Below are 7,423 nucleotides of genomic sequence, written 5' to 3' on the forward strand. Positions count from 1 at the left end.
AAAAGTGATTCACGATTACTTTTCAGCAAATGTTAGTTGAGTACCTCCTAGGAGTTGGGCCCTCTCTAGTTTGCCATTTAATTGACCAACACTGCCTGGCCTCTTCTCTCATGCTCTGGCTACAGGGCCAAGATATGTAAGTCTGAGGGGGGCTGTCTACGAAGAGGAGGCATCTTTCCTTACCTGAACGCACTCTCTACCTAAATTGAAAGCCAGTTAGCAACCTTTCCTGTTTCCATTTTACCAACCCCTCCCAGTAGGCATGGTTCATAAGTGGGGTTCTCCAAACAGCCCACTCCTCGCAGGACATCCAAGAAGTCACCCAGAGCAGCAAGACTCAGAAAAGCCAACACAGAGAGGTGAATACTAGTTTATCCCCGTGGGAAAAGCTTCCTGCATAAAAGATGGGCAGAACGTATTTGCGGTCTAGTCTGTCAAAACTATGCCATGTAAAACTATGGGGAAAAAATTGATAAAAACTGAAGATAAATTGATAGAAATTGTTTTAAAAAATTGCAGAGATCTGTTTTATAGACATGGCCTCCTTGCAATCTTTCTCCCCATTATCACTCAGCAAGCAGAGAAAAGTTACAGAATGAGGGTTAGAACTCGTACCAGGTAACACGCTAGTGGCCAAAGCTGCCACTTCTTCACCTTGATTTCTTCCTAAATTATTTCCCTTTTTTGACTCATCTCTCTTGTTAGAGTCATCAAAGCAATTTTCTAGTCCATGTGAATTTGTTCAGTCTCTTCTCCTAGACCCATGTCAACATTTTCACATGTTCATCCAAGTTCTTCCCTTCCCCGGCACCCCTACAGAGCTCTCTCTGAAGTGGAGAACTTGGCAGAGCCTTCCTAGCAAAGCAGCGTGCTTCCCCCTGGGGGTTTGAGATGTGTGCTGTGTTTAACCTCCTCCTCACTGGCCCGCCTGCCAACAGTTACTATAATGTTAAAGCGCTTCCATTTCCCTCCAGTGGGTAAATCTAGCCCCACAAAGGCCACCTATTTTTCTTCTGCTTCACTATTGATAGATTTTCTCCTGCGGGCCTCTGTCCAATGGAGGATGATCCCTCTAAAAGGGCCATGGAACAGCTGACCAGCCATACTCCCTATCTTTGACCTTGACATAGGGGATCTTTGGGTAAGTCACGTAACCCTTGGTAATTTCTCAATGCTTGTACTTGAAGAGACGATCACCTAGTCTGCCCAACTATGTTGTGCTCTCGGAGGCCAGAACGTTTGTCAATGTTGCCTGCATCTCATTGATATTATTTCCTGCCTGTCCTTTGGCTCGGATGACATAAAGTTGGAGATGAACGTTCTAAAAGATAGTGTCCTTACTTTGCATTTGCACCTGATTATTAATTCCCTAAACTGCTTAACTTCAGCCTGTGCCATTTCTCATTTTAATTAAATGGCCCATCCAGGGCATGAATCCTGCATCACCTAAATCTTACCCATTCGTCTCAGGCAAATCAGCTGCCTTACTTTTCATGCTTTCTTTCACTCTCTTACTTTTGAATCTTACAGCAGGATTTGTTATTGTGAAAATGTAAGTCTGTACTTTGAGGACAACAGGAAAATCTGCAGAAAACTTAGACAAAAGATAACATGGAAAAGAAACATTATTTTCCTTTGGTCCTCCTGAAGATGCAGTCATCACTAAGGCAGCCCCTGGAGCTTCTCTGGGCAGTAGAGATGATGGGCCAGACTACCAAACAAAATGGGCAGGCTTGAGTGGGCAATCCCAGAGGTCCCCGGTGACCGTCTGCAAAAACCTCAACGCCCAGCTTCCCTGGCACCTGGGGCCGCAGACTCCTCCCTCCCTGCCGCAGTCCCGGCTCCGTGCGACCCCGCCGCCTCGCTCTCTGGGCCTTCCGCCTGGCTGCTCGGGGCAGGGCGGTGGCAAAGGCCCGCCTCCGCGTCCAGCCAGACCCGCAAGGAGTCACTTCCCCCCTCCGCTTTTGTTTCCTCAAGTGTTACGCGGGCAGTGGGCGAGGCTGGCTCTAACCGAAGTCCCGGCTCGGGATCGCCGGCCCCACCCCTCGTCCTTCCCTCGCCTCCGGCCGGGGCGCCCCCTCCGCTTGCTCAGCTCTGCCCGCGCCCCGGGACAATCCTCTCCTGGCCTAGGGCGCCGGCACCTCGAGCCTTCTGTAACCTCTGGCTACACCTTTTTTCCAGGGCGGAGCCCCAGGCCGGCTCCGCCTTGCAGCGGCCCGCACAGCAGCCCCGGTCCTTTTCCCCAAAGCCCCTCTCCAGAGTTAGGGTCCCGGCTCGCCGCCTGGGCGGCGCGCGGGCCTGTGTGCCGTCTCCGCCCGCTCCCGGCCACGGCCTCGGCCCGGGCCTCCGGCTCCCGCTGTTACCGCTCCCGTTGCTATCACCGTCTCCAGCGGCCTCGGCCGCAGATCGTCCCTGGGGCAGCGACCCCGTCAACCCAGAGAAGCTGCTGGTGATCGCCGTGGCCACAGCCGAGACGGAGGGATACCGGCCTTTTCTGCGGTCTGCAGAGTTTTTCAACTACACCGTGCGGACCCTGGGCCTGGGACAGGAGTGGCGAGGGGGTGATGTAGCCCGAACGGTTGGTGGAGGACAGAAAGTCAGGTGGCTAAAGAAAGAAATGGAGAAATACGCAGACCGGGAAGATAAGGTCATCATGTTCGTGGACAGCTACGATGTGATTCTGGCTGGCAGCCCCTCCGAGCTGCTGAAGAAGCTTGTCCGGAGTGGCAGCCGTCTGCTCTTCTCCACGGAGGGCTTCTGCTCGCCTGAGTGGGGGCTGGCGGAGCAGGACCCTGAGGTGGGCACGGGGAAGCGCTTCCTCCACTCTGGTGTGTTCGTCGGCTTCGCCCCCAACATCCACCAAATCGTCCGCCCGTGGAACTACAAAGATGCTAATGATGACTAACTGTTCTACACTTGGCTCCACCTGGACCCCAGGACTCGGGGAGAAACTCAGCCTTAACCTGGGTCATAAATCCCGGATCTTTCAGAATCTCAACGAGGCTCTAGATGAGGTGGTTTTAAAGTTTGGTCGGAATCGTGTGCATATCCGGAACTTGGCCTACGACACACTTCCCACTGTGGTCCATGGGACTGGTCCCACTAAGCATCAGCTGAATTACTTGGGAAACTACATCCCCAATGGCTGGGCTCCTGAGGGAGGTTGTGGGTTCTGCAACCAGGACTGGAGGACACTCCCAGGGGGTGGTGGCCTCCCCCGCAGGTGCTTCTGGCCATGTTTGTGGAACAAGCTACCCCGTTCCTGCCCTGTTTCCTACAGCGGCTGCTGCTCCTGGACTATCCTCCCGACAGGATCACCCTTTTCCTGCAGAACAGCGGGGTGTACCACGAGCCCCACATTGCTGACTCCTGGCCCCAGCTCCAGGACCACTTCTCAGCTGTGAAGCTGGTGGGGCCCGAGGAGGCCCTGACCCCAGGCGAGGCCAGGGACATGGCCATGGACAGTTGTCAGCAGGACCTCAGATGTGAATTCTACTTCAGCCTGGATGCCGATACTGTCGTCACCAACCCACAGACCCTGCGCACCCTCATCGAGGAGAACGGGAAGGTGAGCGCACCCATGCTGTCCTGCCACGGGAAGCTGTGGTCCAACTTCTGGGGCGCCCTGAGCCCTGATGAGTACTACGCCCGCTCTGAGGACTACGTGGAGCTGGTGCAGGGGAGGCGAGTGGGCGCATGGAATGTGCCCTATATATCCCAGGCCTATGTGATCCATGGGGAAACCCCGAGGACAGAGCTGCTCCAGAGGGAGGTGTTCTCAGGCAGCGACACTGACCCAGACATGGCCTTCTGTAAGACCCTGCGGGACCAGGGCATCTTCCTCCACCTCAGCAATCAGCACGAATTTGGCCTCCTCCTGGCCACTTCCCGGTACGACACAGACCACCTGCACCCTGACCTCTGGCAGATCTTCGACAACCCCCTGGACTGGAAGGAGCAGTGCATTCAGGAGAACTACAGCCAGGCTCTTGAAGGGGAGGGACCCGTGGAGCAGCCCTGCCCAGATGTGTATTGGTTCCCTCTGCTGTCCGAGCAAATGTGCGATGAGCTAGTGGAGGAAATGGAGCACTGTGGCCAGTGGTCAGGAGGCCGGCACGAGGACTCAAGGCTGGCTGGAGGCTACGAGAACGTGCCCACCGTGGACATCCACATGAAGCAGGTGGGCTACGAGGACCAGTGGCCGTAGCTGCTGAGGACGTACGTGGGGCCTATGACCAAGAGCCTGTTCCCAGGCTACCGCACCAAGACCCGGGCGGTGATGAACTTCGTGGTCTGCTACCGGCCAGATGAGCAGCCCCCTCTGTGGCCGCATCACAACTCATCCACCTTTACCCTCAATGTTGCCCCCAACCACAAGGGCCTGGATTATGAGGGGGGAGGCTGCCATTCCTGTGCTACAACTGCGTGGTCTCATCCCCGAGGAACTGCTGGGGGCTCCTTCACCCTGGCTGCCTCACCCACTACCATGAAGGGCTGCCCACCACTCGGGGCACTCACTACATCATGGTGTCCTTTGTTGACCCCTGACACTCAACCACTCTGCCCAGCCTTTCCTGCCATTGTGCCTTTTTGTGCCCCCATCTTTGGAGGGGGTCTCTCCAGCTCCTCACCTCCTGGGTATATGTTCCATGTGCCTGGGACTGAATGTGCTGCCTTGCCCCTGCCCACCACCACATGGCCCTCAGGAAGCTCATGGAGCCCCCAGCCCCGCCCCTTAGCCCCCAGGGGTTCACAGGAAGAGGGCTTCTGGAGGTTCACCAGGTGCTAAATTATTGTTTCTCAGTATCCCTCTCAATAAAGGAGGATATGTAACTCTCAGGGGAAAGAAACAAAAAGATAATGTGGATAGTATTGACACAGACTTTAAAAATCAGATGTTTGTTATTAAAGTGTGCATTTATTTAGAAATATCTGCCACCATCATTCTGTTTGTGGGTGGAGAAGACAAGAAATTGACTAGTGCTGGCAGCCTCTTGGAAAGATGCTGTGTCAAATAAGCCAAAATAAGCCAAGATTGGGGATTGGTTAGCCATCTCATGCAGAGTTTTAATTGAAAAATTTTAGAAGTTCTAGTGAATTATTTTAACTTTAACTTCTGAATGAGGTCATATCCCAAAAATCAGTTCCAATGCATGTTGTAAGAGAGAATTCTCTTTACCCTTCTGATGTCTATTTAAAACCAAACCAAACCCAGCCATCATGGTAAAGCAGTTTCTTCACTTTTTTTTAACCTGTTACTAAATCTTTTAGATCTCAAAATTGAAGAAGACTCGAGACACCTAGGGCAGGGAAGGAAATGAAAAAGGCACCTTGCAAGAGAGCATCAGGTATTTTAGGAGACAGATGGTTAGACCTGAAGTCTGGGAGGGATCCAGCTTTGTGAAGGGCCAGAGAGAAGCAGGAGAGGGGTACAGAAGAAAAGAGAACAGGGCCGATGTGGGTGCTCAGAGAATGAGAAGCATTGGTGTAGTCACAGAACTTGCAGAAAGTTCTGTGGTGGGGGGCAAATCAGGTAGTGCCTTAGAAGCCACAGCACAGAGTCATAGCTTATGTTTATTAAAAATGCCAAGTGCAAAGGGCAGTATTGTTTCCAAAACAGAGGTAGCACATCCTTAGATGTGTTTTTAAAAGTCAGTCTGGAAGCAGTCAGTAGTGGAGGTGAGAAGACCAGGAACAGGAACTCACAGTGAGCTGGTGCTGGGTTGGACCATGATGGCTGAGATGATGAAGGAACGTGGATGGATTGGAAGTGGTTCTGCAAAAGGAGTGTCAGAACTTGCTGGGTGGGAGGAGGGAGGTAAGAGTGTCAAGGGTGATTCCCAGCTTTCTGGTTTGACAAAGCGTGTGAATTGTGATCCAATTTGCTGAGTTTGGGAGGAGGGAGATAAACAGGTGATTTCTTGTTTTATGGGAGAGACATGGCAATTGTTAAGAGTTCAGCATGTGGGTGTATTAGGTTTGAAATGCCTGTAAACAACCAAGTGAAACGTCAGGTAGACCCTTGGATCTTCAGTTAGCGAATTTTTACTTAATACCTACTATGTGTCATACACGGTGCTATTATGATAGAAGACAGGTGATTCTGGGTCTAGAGGAAGTTTGCACTGGGTATAAAATCAGCTTAGGGCTGCTATGAGCACTGCCTTCATTACAGAAGGCACATCACCCTCCTTGTCTCCTAATAGGCCCTGTTCTAAGACACATCTTGACACGCTGAGCATTACCAAGTGCTCCTAAAGAAGGAATTTATATACTATCCATCCAACAAACTATAGATTAAATGGCATCTGAATGACAGGAATCAGTCAACAATATTTTCTGATAATTGATGTGCAAAGAATATTACCATTTATTTGTAACAGCAAAAATATTGGTACAGAAGGAAAGATTAAATAGCCTACATTCATTAAAAGGATTGTTAAGCAGCCATTGTAAATAATAGTTTTGAAAAACGTTTAATGGCATGAGGTAATGTTTAAAACGTGTAAGTGAAAAGTAGGCTATGGAACACGTGTCAAATATATCTGTTTTCTATAAAGGTTGAAGTTGACATGCGTAGAAGAAACAAAGGAAATGAGTAAAAGTGTCAATTATAGTTTTCAGTAAGTGGTAAGATTTAAAGTGGTTTTCATATTTTTTTCTATACTGTTAAGTATTTTTCCAAATGTTTTATATGAATGTACTCTCAATGATTTGAGAGAAAGAGGATTGTGATAGGAACTTTGGGGAAATATGAGAAACAGTTAGATATAACCCCTCCCCTTAAGTTGAACATATAGAATAAATATATGAAAAACAGGCCTATTACTTCCTCTTAAGTCATTGAAAGGATGTACTTCTGTTGATAAGAGCCAGCATATCATACGGAGAGACTTCATGAGAACAATGCACCAGAGATCTGGGAGATATTCTCAACAAGGGAAGAAATTTATTATTGTTATAAGAATATATATATATATATATATATATATATATATAGTTATTGCTAATTTACATCTATGGTGTGCTTCTTATGAGTCAGACACTCTTCTAAGTATTTTACATTCTTAAACATTGGAGAGTGTTAAATGTACACCGAATTCATTTGGATTAAACACTATCCCTTTCTTTTTAAATGCTCTCATGTCAAACAAGAAATTGGAAAAATTTCATGACTAAACAAACAAATATGTAGATGCAAATATAAGTGTGTGTGTGGCCCATCTTCACACAAAGTTAATTAAGTAAGATAAAGTTAAAATTTAATTAAAACTTTTGTCACTAATTCTAGCCCCAGTGATAAGGTGGAAGAATATAATGGTTGTCACCTGTCTGTCTGTTGATTTATCATTAATTAAAGCCCAGCTGGAAAGGCATCCTTGAGACTGAAGTGGTGAGATGCCACATTACTGCAGTTGTCATG

At 49.1% G+C, this 7,423-nt stretch overlaps 1 pseudogene; it reads left to right on the forward strand.

Annotated features, from left to right (window-relative positions):
• The first annotated feature begins 262 nt into the window (after positions 1-262).
• On the forward strand, positions 263-5,076 carry LOC105074624 (multifunctional procollagen lysine hydroxylase and glycosyltransferase LH3 pseudogene; annotated as a pseudogene).
• Positions 5,077-7,423: the final 2,347 nt, after the last annotated feature.

Source organism: Camelus bactrianus, chromosome 35, assembly GCF_048773025.1.
Source record: "Camelus bactrianus isolate YW-2024 breed Bactrian camel chromosome 35, ASM4877302v1, whole genome shotgun sequence".
Lineage (NCBI taxonomy): Eukaryota > Metazoa > Chordata > Mammalia > Artiodactyla > Camelidae > Camelus > Camelus bactrianus.